The sequence below is a fragment of the Rattus norvegicus genome, chromosome 17 (genome assembly GCF_021556685.1).
Source record: "Rattus norvegicus strain SHRSP/BbbUtx chromosome 17, alternate assembly SHRSP_T2T, whole genome shotgun sequence".
NCBI lineage: Eukaryota > Metazoa > Chordata > Mammalia > Rodentia > Muridae > Rattus > Rattus norvegicus.
The window spans coordinates 70,232,049-70,246,715 of NC_141550.1; positions in this window are offsets into that span (position 1 = coordinate 70,232,049).

Consider the following 14,667-nt stretch of genomic DNA (forward strand, 5'->3'; position numbering starts at 1 on the left):
TTTTGTGCTTCAGTAAGGTTTCTTTTACGTATGTAGGTGCCCTTGTATTTGGGGCATAGATATTTAGGATTGAGAGTTCATCTTGGTGGATTTTTCCTTTGATGAATATGAAGTGTCCTTCCTTATCTTTTTTGATGACTTTTAATTGAAAATTGATTTTATTTGATATTAGAATGGCTACTCCAGCTTGCTACTTCTGACCATTTGCTTGGAAAGTTGTTTTCCAGCCTTTCACTCTGAGGTAGTGTCTGTCTTTGTCTCTGAGGTGTGTTTCCTGTAGGCAGCAGAATGCAGGGTCCTCGTTGCGTATCCAGTTTGTTAATCTATGTCTTTTTATTGGGAAGTTGAGGCCATTGATGTTGAGAGATATTAAGGAATAGTGATTATTGCTTCCTGTTATATCATATTTGGATATGAGGTTATGTTTGTGTGCTTTTCTTCTCTTTGTTTTGTTGCCAAGACGATTAGTTTCTTGCTTCTTCTAGGGTATAGCTTGCCTCCTTATGTTGGGCTTTACCCTTTATTATCCTTTGTAGTGCTGGATTTGTAGAAAGATATTGTGTAAATTTGGTTTTGTCATGGAATATCTTGGTTTCTCCATCTATGTTAATTGAGAGTTTTGCAGGATACAGTAACCTGGGCTGGCACCTGTGTTCTCTTAGGGTCTGTATGACATCTGTCCAGGATCTTCTGGCCTTCATAGTTTCTGGTGAAAAGTCTGGTGTGATTCTGATAGGTCTGCCTTTATATGTTACTTGACCTTTTTCCCTTACTGCTTTTAATATTCTTTCTTTATTTTGTGCGTTTGGTGTTTTGACTATTATGTGACGGGAGGTGTTTCTTTTCTGGTCCAATCTATTTGGAGTTCTGTAGGCGTCTTATATGCCTATGGGTATCTCTTTTTTTAGGTTAGGGAAGTATTCTTCTATGATTTTGTTGAAGATATTTACTGGTCCTTTGAGCTGGGAGTCTTCACTCTCTTCTATACCTATTATCCTTAGGTTTGATCTTCTCATTGAGTCCTAGATTTCCTGTATGTTTTGGACCAGTAGCTTTTTCTGCTTTACATTATCTTTGACAGTTGAGTCAATGATTTCTAGGGAATCTTCTGCTCCCGATATTCTCTCTTCCATCTCTTGTATTCTGTTGGTGAAGCTTCTATCTACAGCTCCTTGTCTCTTCTTTTGATTTTCTATATCCAGGGTTGTTTCCATGTGTTCTTTCTTGATTGCTTCTATTTCCATTTTTAATTCCTTCAACTGTTTGATTGTGTTTTCCTGGAATTCTTTCAGGGATTTTTGTGCCTCCTCTCTATGGGTTTCTACTTGTTTATTTATGTTTTCCTGGAGTTCTTTCAGGCATTTTTGTGATTCCTCTCTGTAGGCTTCTACTTGTTCTCTAAGGGAGTTCTTCACGTCTTTCTTGAAGTCCTCCAGCATCATGATCAAATATGATTTTGAAAATAGATCTTGCTTTTCTGGTGTGTTTGGATATTCCATGTTTATTTTGGTGGTAGAATTGGGCTCCGATGATGCCATGTAGTCTTGGTTTCTGTTGCTTGGGTTCCTGCGCTTGCCTCTCGCCATCAGATTATCTCTAGTGTTACTTTGTTCTGCTATTTCTGACAGTGGCTAGACTGTCCTATAAGCCTGTGTGTCAGGAGTGCTGTAGACCTGTTTTCCTGTTTTCTTTCAGCCAGTTATGGGGACAGAGTGTTCTGCTTTCGGGCGTGTAGTTTTTCCTATCTACAGGTCTTCAGCTGTTCCTGTGGGCCTGTGTCTTGAGTTCACCAGGCAGGTCACTTGCAGGGGAAAAGTTGGTCCTACCTGAGGTTCCGAGGCTCAAGTGTGCTCGTGGGGTACTGCCTAAGTCCTCTCCGCGGCGGCAGCAACCGAGAAGATCTGCGCTGCTCTTTCCGGGAGCCTCCATTCACCAGGGTTCCAGATGGCGTTTGGTGTTTTCCTCTGGTGTCTAGATGTGCGCAGAGTGCAGTCTCTTCTGGTTTCCCAGGCGTGTCTGCCTCTCTGTAGGTTTAGCTCTCCCTCCCACGGGATTTGGGTGCAGAGAACTGTTTATCCGGTCTGTTTCCTTCAGGTTCCGGCGGTGTCTCAGGCGCAGGGGTCCTGCTGCTCCTGGGCCCTCCCCTACGGGAACCCAGAGGCCTTATACAGTTTCCTCTTGGGCCAGGGATGTGGGCAGGGGTGGGCAGTGTTGGTGGTCTCCTCCGCTCTGTAGCCTCAGGAGTGCCCACCTGACCAGTCGGTGAGGTCTCTCTTCCACGGGGTTTGGGGGCAGAGCATAAAGGGTTTAAAAGACAGAAGGGACACCAGGAGAACATGGTCTTCCAGGTCAACTAAGCAAGGCTTAAATTTATACAGACTTGAGCAAAAATCATAGACCCTACCCAGGTCTGGACAAGATCCTCTGCCTGTTATAACTTTCAGCTTAGTGTTTTTATGGACCTCCTTACTGTGAGAATGAGTGGGTCTCTGACTCTCGTGCCTGCTCTTAGGACTTTCTTCCTCCTGTTGAGTGGTTGTGTACAATTTTGATATGATGGGTTTTGGTGTATTATGGATCAGGAACAGAGAGGAGATAGGAAGGCACTAGGAGTAGTAAAGGGAGGGGATACTACAATTAAATATAACATATAATAAAGGAATCTATTCTCTATTAAAATTAAAAATAAAACTCTGACCAATGCCAGTGGTGGCATATGCACACAGACAGAGACAGATAGACATACACTTTAATAAAAATAAAATAAATTAGTTTTTAAAGGAGGGAGTTTGTCTGCTCTAATTCCCAGGAATTTTCATTCCATGCATTTTAGAATAATTTCCTGCTTTTAACACCCCACTCCACCTTGAACGCCAGCCATGACTGTTACTGTTTCTTCCTCTTTTTCTAATTCAACTGAGCTTAAAAGATCTAAACTTGGGATGAATTTTGGGAGAGTGCTTTTTTAATTGGTTATTCTATTTATATTTCAAATGTTGTCCCCCTTCCTCTTCTCTGCAAACCCTCCTCCCATGTCCCCTCCCCTTTGATTCTAAAAGGGTACTCCACCACCCACCCACTCTTGCCTCACCCCTCTAGCAGCCCCTTTTGCTGGGGCAACAAGACTCCACAGGATCTAGTGCCTCCCCTCCAATTGATGGCAGAACAAGCAATCCTCTGCTACATGTGTGGCAGGGGACACGCACTGAGCCATGCAGCTCTTTGGTTGGTGATTTAGTCTCTGGGAGCTCTTCATGGTCAGTTTAGTGGACATTGTTCTTCCTCTTGGGTTGCAATCTCCATCTTCACTCCTTCCTTCCTTCTTCCATTGGGGTCTCTGGGCTCAGTCCAATGGTTGACTGTGAGTTTCTTCATCTGTCTTAGGCATGTGCTGGGAAAGCCTCTCAGACCACAACCCTACTGGGCTCCTCTCGGCAAGCAGTTCTTGGCATCATCAATAAATAATCCATTTAATTGATTATTTTATTTATCTACATTTCAAATGTTGTCCTTCTTCCTGGGACAGGATTCCATAATACACCACAGAGACCCTAAGAAGTTAAACAAGAAGGAAGGCTTAAGTGAGAATGCTTAAATCCCACTTAGAAGGGGGAGTAGAAGCTTTTAAGTGTCTTAGAGAAAATACTAGCATTTTTTTCAATCCCTAAAGGAGAATTAACCCCAATAGCTAGAAACAATGACAACAGGGTGTAGACCACATTAGCAGATTGACAAATCCCTACTTCATTTTACCTTGAAACACTGTTTGGCTACTGTCATGATCGCTAAGGCTTAGTTGACCCTGGTACAATCTTCATCAATCCTGGTGGCTTTAGTGATGAAATCAACTTAGTGACTTGATCTACTTGTTACAATATAGTTTCAATTTTCTTATAGATGTATGGTTAATTTGTGAATTAACTTTAGAGAAACGTAACCTATGTATTGTACTAGAAACCAAAATTGAAGGCCTGTAAAGGTTGCTCAATAGTTGAGAGCACTCCCTGCTCTTACAGAAGTCCCAGGTTCTGTTCCAGGCATCCATATGATAGGTCATGACCATTCATAACTTCTGTTATAAGAGATCTAATGCCTACTTCTGAACTCTCAGTGCAGTACACATATACATGTTGCTCATATACACATTTAAACAAAACATTGACACAAATCATAAAGTATAAAGCAAATGCATCAAGAAATCATGAAGAAACTGTAATTGAGTTTAAACAGCCTGTCCATAATCTACTCCTATGTCCATCCCTACACTACTCTTAGTACTGAAGCATACAAATTTTGACATCTACAAAGATTTCTGTTTGCAGCTAAAGCCATTTTACAATTAAAGAGCTCATTAGCCTTGATTATTTTTCCTAATATCTAGGAAGTATCATGAGTCCATTAGATACACAAAAGAGATATAAAATGTAAGACAAAAGGGACACTGAAGAAAACAAAACGTGATGAATCTATCCCCCACCTAATGGCGATGACCATCACCCTGATAGAATTTGTCTGAAGAAACTGTTGGGGAACATTGGAATCTGTTGGAGCTTTGGATACTGCATTGTAGTTAATTCTGACAGAATTCAGTTTTTAACCCCTGAAGCTACCCATCCCCATCCCATCCCCCACGTCACGGCAGAGAGCTGTGCACACGTTGCAGGGTCACTTGTATTCACACACATCTTCTGTTCAAAGGCAGCACTCTATAACCCAGGCTCACAAAGTCTGTGTGACAATCATCATTGCCTCTCGACCACTTCTACAAGCTGTCCGCTGTCCTAGTGAAGTGGCTTATGGGAGAATTAGGTAACCAGCACTCTCACTCATGCGTATTCTTGTCCTGTTCATGTCTCAGTAAATGGACATTAAAGACTGAGACATTCAAAACTATCATCTGTATGCATATAAAATTAGAATTTAACATGTGCCCAGAGAAAAAGATTAAAGAGATAAATAACTGATGGTTCACAAATCCAGTTTATTCTTAGTACAGAATTAGCCTGAAATATTAGCAGAAAGGAAACTGGGAGCGGCAAAGACCAGCAACAACAAAGACCGAGTCAGGAAGCATCATGAGCAGGAAAGATTTGATTTCAGGCTACCACAGTATTAAATTCAAAAACCTTATAAGAAGGTATACAAAGAAATACAGAAGGAAATGACATCTCTAGAAACTGTCCCTGACATAAGATAGGATGGCAACTACACTAGACAAAGACTTTGAAGCACTTTTCTTAAAGATACACAGATACATGGAGAAGGTCAAGAAAGCAACATGTGAACAAACTGTAAATATAAACTGACAGACTTTTTAAATATACCAAAAAAAAAAAAAAAAAAAGAAGAAGAAGAAGAAAGAAAGAAATTCCGGGCCAGTAAAATGCAATGACCAACATGAAAACTACACTCAAGTGATTCAAAGTCAACTTTGGGCAGGTAGAAAAATTGGTGACCTTCAAAGCATATATCTGAGAAACAGAAAGAATAATCCAGAGAACTGAACTTGAATAGACCTCGAAGGACCTGATGTGTGTCAATATGTACTTAGTGGGAACGTCAAGGGGAGAATGATAGAAGAGAAAGGAAACAGTCAAATACAATGGTAAGTAAATGAAGTAAACTTCTTCAATCCTGATGAAAAGCATGAATACAAATGTTTAAAATATTAAGCAACTTCAAAAATTGATATTAAAAACTCACAGTAAGACTCCTTCAAAGAACTTTATAAAGAATATTGGGAACTGTTCAGCGGTAAGTTATCTCTGTCATTTCAATGATTTTTGAAAGCTGCATCTGTACCCTTCCTGCATACTCTTATGATATTTATTCCTTCTCGAATCTCTGGTGGGGCTGAAGACTAGATGGTTATCTCCTCATGATTAAGCTTAACATGTTTAGGATTTAAAAAAATGTGTTTAGGATGGTAATAAAGGATAGGATAGTGAATATTTAGATACAGAATTCTAGCTGACCAAGGTGGGGTGGCTGATAAGATACTTTACCTAAATTACCAAATATATGGACTGGACATCATAAATGTATCCCATACTTACAGTTTCCATAATTGTTATAATTATATTCAATTTATATTTGAAAGAAAAGGAGTCCTTTATTGGACTATAAAGGGGTACTTGTAGAGAGATCATTATGTGTACTGTATGGATGCTTCACCAGTCAGTAAAAAAGCCTATGGCCTATGGCTTAGGTAGGAAATAGAGATGGGACATAAGGAGGAGAAAGAATTCTGGAAGAGAAGTGGAGGGAGGCAGAAAGAGGTGAGGAGATGAGCATATGTGTGCATGGTGCCTGAGCACAGATCACCAGCCATGTGGCAAAATGTAGGTTAAAGTAAATGGGTATTTTTAGGAATGATCTAGTCAGAATAGAGCCTCACTATATGGCCAAGGAATTTATAAATATAAAAAAAAATAAAGTAAAATAAAAAAATAAAAGACTCCTTCAATGAAAAGGGACGAGTAACCTTGTAGCAAAGCCTGAAAGGACAAAAAAAAGCAGCTCACGGACTCATGCCTGGGTCGCTCGGTGAAACCTAAGTAGATTTCTTCTTCATCAGGGACACTCGATTCCCAAGGACTGTGGGGAACAGGTTCATATCAACCAAGAATATTAAATGAATCAAAATTTTCAAGGATTTACTCTCTATTTAGATGTGAGCTGTAAGAAAAGCCAGTGAAAATTATACACAATGAAACAAACAGTAGCTCATCGCCATCTGCAGAAGTATACACTGCTAAGTGGTCCAGTGAAATGGTGGGTAGAGAAAGGTGCTTGCTACCAAGTTTAACGACCAAATTTGACTTCCCAAACTTCACACGGTTGAAGGAGAGAACCAACTCCATAAAAATGTCCTCTAACTATACACATACACAATGCCTTGTGTACATTCCCACACAAAATAAACATCTAAGTTTGAAAAAACTAAGATTTTCATGAAAGGAAATCTATGGGTTATAAAATTTGTATTCTCACACTGATGGCTCATAAGTTTATTTTATATTTCTATGTGATTTAAATACTAATATGTTGACTATGTAATCAATCTAAAATATTATGGATTGTAACATTAGTTTATAACTCTTTTATGGCATTTGAAAGACCAGCATGCTTACAATATGCCAATAAGTGGAAACATTTTCCCTTGCCAGAGGTTGGAAGGCTTACCATTAAGGCATCAATAGTACTCAAGGCAATTTACAGATATAATGAAGGATCCAGCAAAGACTCTCTGAAGTCTCTTTTGTAGGAGTAAGAAAACTCATTCAAGTAGAGTCAACTTCAAATCAATTCATCTGGGCATATTAAAATCTGCTGGAATAATCAAATCAATGTGACACTGGCGTAAAGATCGCCATATTAAGCAACAGAGTGAGATACTCAGGAATAAACACGTGTGTATGTGGTTACATGGTTCCCAATAGAAATGCCATGACTACTGAATGGAGAAATGGGTTCTTACCAAAACCTGTACTAAGAAAGTAAGTTAGCGTGGATCAGAGAGTCAAAACTACAAAGTCCTTAGGAGAAAGCTAGGACAAAATCTTCATGGCTTCAGATGTGATGAGAATTCTTGGAAATGGCACCATAGGTAAAGACAGCAAGGGTTTCTTTTCCCAAACATTTATCAAATTATTTAATATTAAATTATTTATTTACTATTTTTATTTTCTTTTTTTATTGGCTATTTTATTTATTGACATTTCAAATGGTATCCCTCTTCAGAATTTTCCCTCCACAAACCCCCATGTCAGGATTTTCCCTCACCCTCCTCCCCCCTGCTTCTATGAGGGTGCTCATACCTGCCCACCTACTCCTGCCTCAGCATCCTAGCATCCCCCTACCCTGGGTCATTGAGCCTCCACAGGACCAAGGGCCTCCCCATCCCCCAGGGATGCCCGATAAGGCAATCTTCTGCTACATATTCAGCCGGAACCATGGGTCCCCCATGTGTACTCTTCGGTTGGTGGTGGTTCAGTTTTAGGGGTTCCATTGATTGATATTATCGTTCTTCCTATGGGGTTACAAACCCCTTCAGCTCCTTCAGTCCTTTCTCTAACTCCTCCATTGGGTTCTCCGAGCTCATTCCAATGTTTGGCTGTATGCATCGGAATCTGTGTTGATCAGGCTCTGGCAGAGCCTCTCTTCACATCATGTAAATCTTTTGCCTTTTACTAATTTTGTCTTCGTAGATGTGAGCCTGCATGGGTTTATGTGCATCACATGCTTCGAGATCTCAAAGAGGTAAGGAGATGTGGAGGAGTCAGAAACTGTGGGACTGGAGTTAGAGGTGCTTGTGAGCTACCATGTGGGTGCTGGGAACTGAACCTGGGTCCTCTTAACCTCTGAGATATCTCTCCAGTCTCATTGAGCCATGCTTGCTGGATTAGCAACTCTCATCCCTTAGTGTCTTTTTCATTTAATAACCAGCACCAAAAACATTCTTTCTTGTTAAGCTTTTATTCTCTTGTTTCTTTTCAATTCTTTTTTTTTTTAAAAATAAACTGAGAATTTACAAAGAACATGCTCATCGAACAAAACAACTATAAACAAGGCTAGAGGTAGCCTACAAAGAGGCAAAAAATGCATAACGAAGTTCTGTCTTTGACGTACTGCTGGTAAGAGTATAAAAGGGTATTGTTGCTGTGAAAGATCACAGTGAAGGGCTCATATATTTAAAGAGTGAATTACTATCGGATCTAGCAGCTGCAGTCATGGGTACCAATCTAAAACAGCTCAGAAAAAGGACTCAAAAGAGATCTGGACATCTACAACTATCACGGTACTGCCTACAAAGGCCAAAATGGTTAAGTAACCCAAATATGCATGCAAAAATGCATAAGCAGATTGTCAGGTGTGCACAGAGTACACAGAGTACTAGAAGTTATCTAGTCTTAGAAAGGAAGGGAAACTGGGCTTGGCTACAGATAGAGTAGTCACTCAGCGAACAGAACGAATAAGAGCCCCTGCTTTTATCCATACTACTAATAAGAAAAGAAAGATGGGAGAAAATTCTCCAATGCTGTAACATAAATCAATCCTGACAATATTAAGGTGAACTGAAAAAAAAATCATTCGCAAGAAGGAAAACGTCGCAGGATTCCAGTTATGGGTACTTCCTAGAATTGTCAAAATAACAGAGTCAGAAGGTAGATCGGTGAGTTCTTGGAGTGGGGCTAGGCTGGGAGGGTCCTTTCTTAACATGCTTAAGGTCCTGGGTTAGGGGTTCGACTTCCTAGCACCACACAAACCTGGTATGGAACACCTACGATACCAATACTGGAGAGTGGGAGACAGGAAGATCAGATTAAAGGTCACCCTCGACTACATAAAAAGTTGGAGCCTGGGCTTGAGGCCCTGACTCAAAAGCGCAGTTGTTTGACAGACTGAGCTCTTACGTTTTGTAAGCTGAAGACTATTCTGAAGATTGGTTTCAGAATAAAATGAATAACCTTAGCAACGCTGGACATTTTAAAAAATGTTTCAGTTAATGGTGAGTTGGTGCACCTGTGCATGCGCGCGCGCGCGCGCACACACACACACACACACACACACACACACACACACACAGAGGGTGGGGGGAGAGAGAGACTGAATACATAATGTTTTAAATTTTAATGGTGGTTTAGATGGCAAATTCATTGATAGGTACTTTTGACCATAATGAAAAATTTAAGAGTAAGGCGAAACTCCATTTTGGAAACAGAAATTGAGAGCAGGGGGGAGAGATGCAGTAGGTAGATGGATGCCGAGATGAGATCTTCCTACGCTTCTGCAAGGCTTTTCCTCCTCCGTGACTCTGCACCTTAGCATGCAAGCAATTGCAAATGGAAGAGGGAGGGGAGAGGGCGTGGGGGCTCATTTCTCTGTGAGGAGGAGGCAGACTTGAAAGCAGAGAAGCTTTCTTCAGGCAGCTTCCACCTCTGCCCCCTCACCCTGTCGTCTCTCCAGCTGACACTGAGTAGAGCTTGGTTGGCAGCGGGCACAAAAGGGGAGTCTGCAGCTGATCAAAACTGATCACACCCGCAGGTGTTTCTATGGTGATGGAAATAAGCCGGGGATTTAAGGATTATGGAGGATGGAATCTGGACAGCCACAGCCAAAAGGAAGGTGGGAGGAAATACACCAGACATTAGAGACCCCCGTAGCTGAAAAATATTGATTTCTATATCACGGTAATCTTCACATTTTCTGAGAAGGGACTTAAACCAAACTAGGCTGTTCCTGTGAACCTTTTAATTTACCATTCTAATGAAAAAGGTGAGTGGTGCCTTTCAGGTTAAACAGACGATGATTTGAAAGGCACAAAGCAGCCTTACTGATTCATGTAAGGAGCCCTGTGCATGTGTATGTACATGCGTGTACACATGTGTGTTCATGCCTGTATAGACTAATGTATTCTCTCACTCTCACCATGGTTTTTGAGTCAAGTTCTCCCACTGAATTTGGCTGGAGTGCATGGCCGGCCAGCAAGCCCCAAGAACCCTCACTCTCTGTCTCCCAAGCATAGTGATGACAGACACATGAGTCACACTTAGCTTTTTATTGGGACAGTTGGTGATCTGAACACAAGTCCTCATGCTCGCATGGAAAGTCCCTTTCTGACTGAGCCATGTCCTGAGCTCCAGGAAATCTTTTCACTGAGTCACGCTTGCTGGATTAGCAACTTAGTGTCTTTTTCATTTAATAACCAGCACTAAAAGCATTCTTTCTTAGTAAGCTTTTATTCTCTTGTTTCTTTTCAGAGTCACTTCTATCATCCCTGTGATAGGAAAGCAAACTCAACCAGGACATTGATTAAACTTTGCACTCAAAGAGCACTGATCCAGGACCAATACTCTGCGGTGCTAAGTGTCCTTGTAGCCATTGCACTGGTGCTCAAGTCACAAATGAACAAGGTATTTCTAGAGGCACTTCTGTGAAAATAATTTCAAATATCGCTATGAGATGGCATTTCCTCGACAAAGAAAGGCATGCTAACATTCTAAATTATCTATAAAATGTCCAGGCAGCCACAGGAGTTTCTTAAGAAGGATCTAAACTTAGAAGTCTTACTCAGGCGGATGTATCTACATCGAGTGAGTGAAACATGTTTCTATTTTTAATATCTAGTGGGCTATAGACTTTTCTGAGAAGTGACCTATTACTCCACAATTTCCTTAGAAGTTTTAATGCATTTAATTAGCAAAGAAAAGACCATGCGAAGCCAAAGGGACCACAAGCCTTGTCTTGGGGCTAATTTCTTTCCTGCTCACTAAGGTTTCCTTTCATCCTCTTTCACCCTAAATTTGACTTTGTCACTATTCTAAGCCACAGGGAACTTAGTTCAATGAACTCAGGATAAGCATCCATTGTTTGGCCTTCAAGCTAACCAAAGGGTTAGTTTACAAGCTATTCTGCTAGGCTCCTTCCAGGAATTAAAAATGGCTTATGTCATTATCTGCCACTATTACTGCCAGGTATGGCTTATGAAGGGCTGCTTGTCACCCTACTTCTCTCTCTTTCTCTCTTTCTGTCCCCACATGTTCCCGGACAGTCTATCTTTCTCTCTTTCTGTCCTTCTTTCTGTCCTCTCTCCTTCTCTACCCTCCATGGCTCTGCTACAGTCTGTCTGCCTCTACCCTTTCTCCAAGGCCTCACTCCCCTCCTCGTCCCCCCAAATAGACTTCCTTTATATTAGGTCTTTTCAATGGCATGTCTCCTTAGCATGGGCCTACAAGTACCACGCCAACTCTGCCACTGTCGCATTGTATTTCATAACACAAAGACCATACAGGCAAAAAATAAATAAAAAGGAAATCAGTGGTTCCTACAAATCCACCTTATAATCCGATGGACAGTCCTCAGTCCCTGTCACATTCCTTTGGGAATTTGAATGCTACACCCCAATTTATTGAAAAACGGAGGGTTAGACTCCTATTTGTAAGAGAAGTTGTGTATTTTTTAAAACATATACATGTACACACACAAGTACACACTTCAACAACCCACTGTGGTCCCTAAGTGGGCTAATCTTGTCACATGAAATTTTGAAATTCTCATGTGACTTGGTGTCTTAATCTTGCTGTCCTTTAACTTTGAAAGAATGTCATGTAATGTTGTTTTAAGAAACAGGTTAAAGTCAGGATATGGGAGCCTCAAAAATATAAAGAGTAATCTAAATATGTTAGCTAATACAGTTCAAATGATTAGAGAAAACACCAAGAAAAAACCGCTAATGTTTCAAAGTCATGGTAGAGTCATCGGAGCAGAAATGCTAGGGGTAGCAGTGGCAGTGACCTCAGTGTCAATTGTAATTGATTTGGTTATCATACTCTTACAAGGCCTATCTCAGATTAGGCGCTGAATGATTTTAACATATTAACTCATTTAATTCTCAAAGTGACATGAGTACTGATGTTGCTCTTTTGACGTTATCATGAAGAGGCAGATACGGTGAGGAGTAAATTTAAAGTTTTTATAGAGGGAGGGGGTTGATGAACAAGATCTTACCCTGGGGCACAGTGTGGCCCAGACTGGCTTTAACCTCGTGGGGATCTCCCTTCACTATCTTTTTGAGTATTGGAATTGTAGGTGTGAACCTCCTCATCTGACTAAGGTCAAATAATAAACTTAAAAGCACGTATCTGAGGGTTGGAGAGATGTCTCAGTAGTTAAGAGCACTGTCCCCTGCAGAGGCCTGGGATTCAGTTCCCAGCACCCATATGGCTGCTCACAGTTGCCTATATATAATTTCAGTTCCAGGATATCCCAACACCCACCTCTGAGTTCTCCTACTGGGCACATTCGTGTTACCTTTATATACCTGCCGGTAAAACACTCATACACATTAAATTAATGTAAGTAAATAGTTTTAAATGTGATTATATAACTTTCTTTGTATTTGATGAAAGGTCAACTACTGTATATAATTATGATGCTTAACCTCAATTGTCAGGTTATAATATGCAGAGCTACCTAGGAGCCAAACCTCTGGTATGTTTCTGAGGGATGATTTAGATCAGGTTAACTGAAGGGAGACAATCCTCCCATTGTGGCTGGCCACCATACCATGGGCAGAATGAAAAGGAGCAAACAAGCTGGGTAACAAGGATTCAGCACTCTCTGCTTCTGGCTACTTAAGCCACAGTAAATCATTCCTTCTTGAGTCATGTCTGTCTGGCCAGGTTTTTTTTTTTTTTTTGTCACCAAAACAAGAAATATAACTAATAGAATCATGTACAAGGGGATCTTCTAATTAAACCCCTTCTGAGTTTTTTAATAGCTAGAGATATCAGAGTATACAAAAGCAAACCCAATGGAACTACAGAGACATTAAAAAGTCTACCTACTTGCTGGAAGATGTGTGCTAAGGATATGTAGAAATCGACACAGACCATTCACAGGCACCAAAGAGTAGCAATCCCATTCTCAAGCTGAAATACAGCTGGCTTAGGGTGAATTACAAATGTCTAAAAGCAAACCCAAATGATACTTTAAAAAACACTTGTAGATATTTTCTTACTAGAAGAACAAACCATAATCATAATTGGAAAAAAATTCCCAGACAGGACTGTACTGAAACATGCTGTTTGCTGAAGAAGGATTGGTAGAGGACATTTATCCTCAAATGTTCATGGAATTAAAAAAAAAAAAGAACAAAAAAAAAACCCAGAGGTGACAAGTTAAACATTCAACCAGGAGACACTGGGAGAACAGAAGTGTGAACCCCTAAACCGTAGAGGATAAGAAATGAGAAGAGAGCAGAAATCAATAAAATACATAGTACAAAGAGACAATGGAAAATGCAAACATGGATAGAAAACTGCCTGAAATTGTGTACACCAAATCACTATCAAGCTGTGGTGAAGGGAACGATATCTGAGTCTGTGAGAATGGATGGAAAAATGAGGAAAACATTGTATTATATGTACATATGTTATTTAATTTTTATATGATATGCATTTGCTTTAGTATTAAAGCAAACCTGTGAAGAATAAAAATATTGTATGAGCCACTTGACCGAAGATGGAAAGAGAAGAGCGAGGAGCAGCTGAGGAGAGGAAGGTTAAGCTGTGACGGTAGGCACAGCCGGGTGTGCCGGGCTCATCGTGGCTTCTCCGTGTCTGCTCCCTCGCTCGTCCAGAGCTCTGATGTCTTCTCTGCTGTCTTGCTGGAGTCGTTCTGCTGTGTCCTCTGCTTCCTAGTGTCATCTGTCTAACTACAGACACTTAGAAGAAAACACATACGATTAGATCCAGACACAGCAGAGCAGTGGAGGTATTGGAATATCCTCTGGGTGTTCTCATTTCAGCAGCCGACTGGATCTCCAAGCACCATGATGTCACGCAACAGGGATGAAGGGGAGATCACGGAATCACTCAGCGGATATTCTCTGAATGCCTTGATGGTGATTAATTTTATGCATATGGAAAGCAAAAACAAAAACACATTGGAGTAGGGCTTGCGGAGTGGCTATTATTTGACCCCAGTTTGACCCTGAAAAGCTTATAGAGTATGAAGACAGAACTACACAAATCTGCCTTCTGATCTTCACGCACATACTGCGATAGGGCCATACACGCGCACATCCACACCCACACTAATAGTTAAATATTCCTTTAAAAATTAAAATCAAAATTTCCCCATGAGTATGACACCTTAACTCTT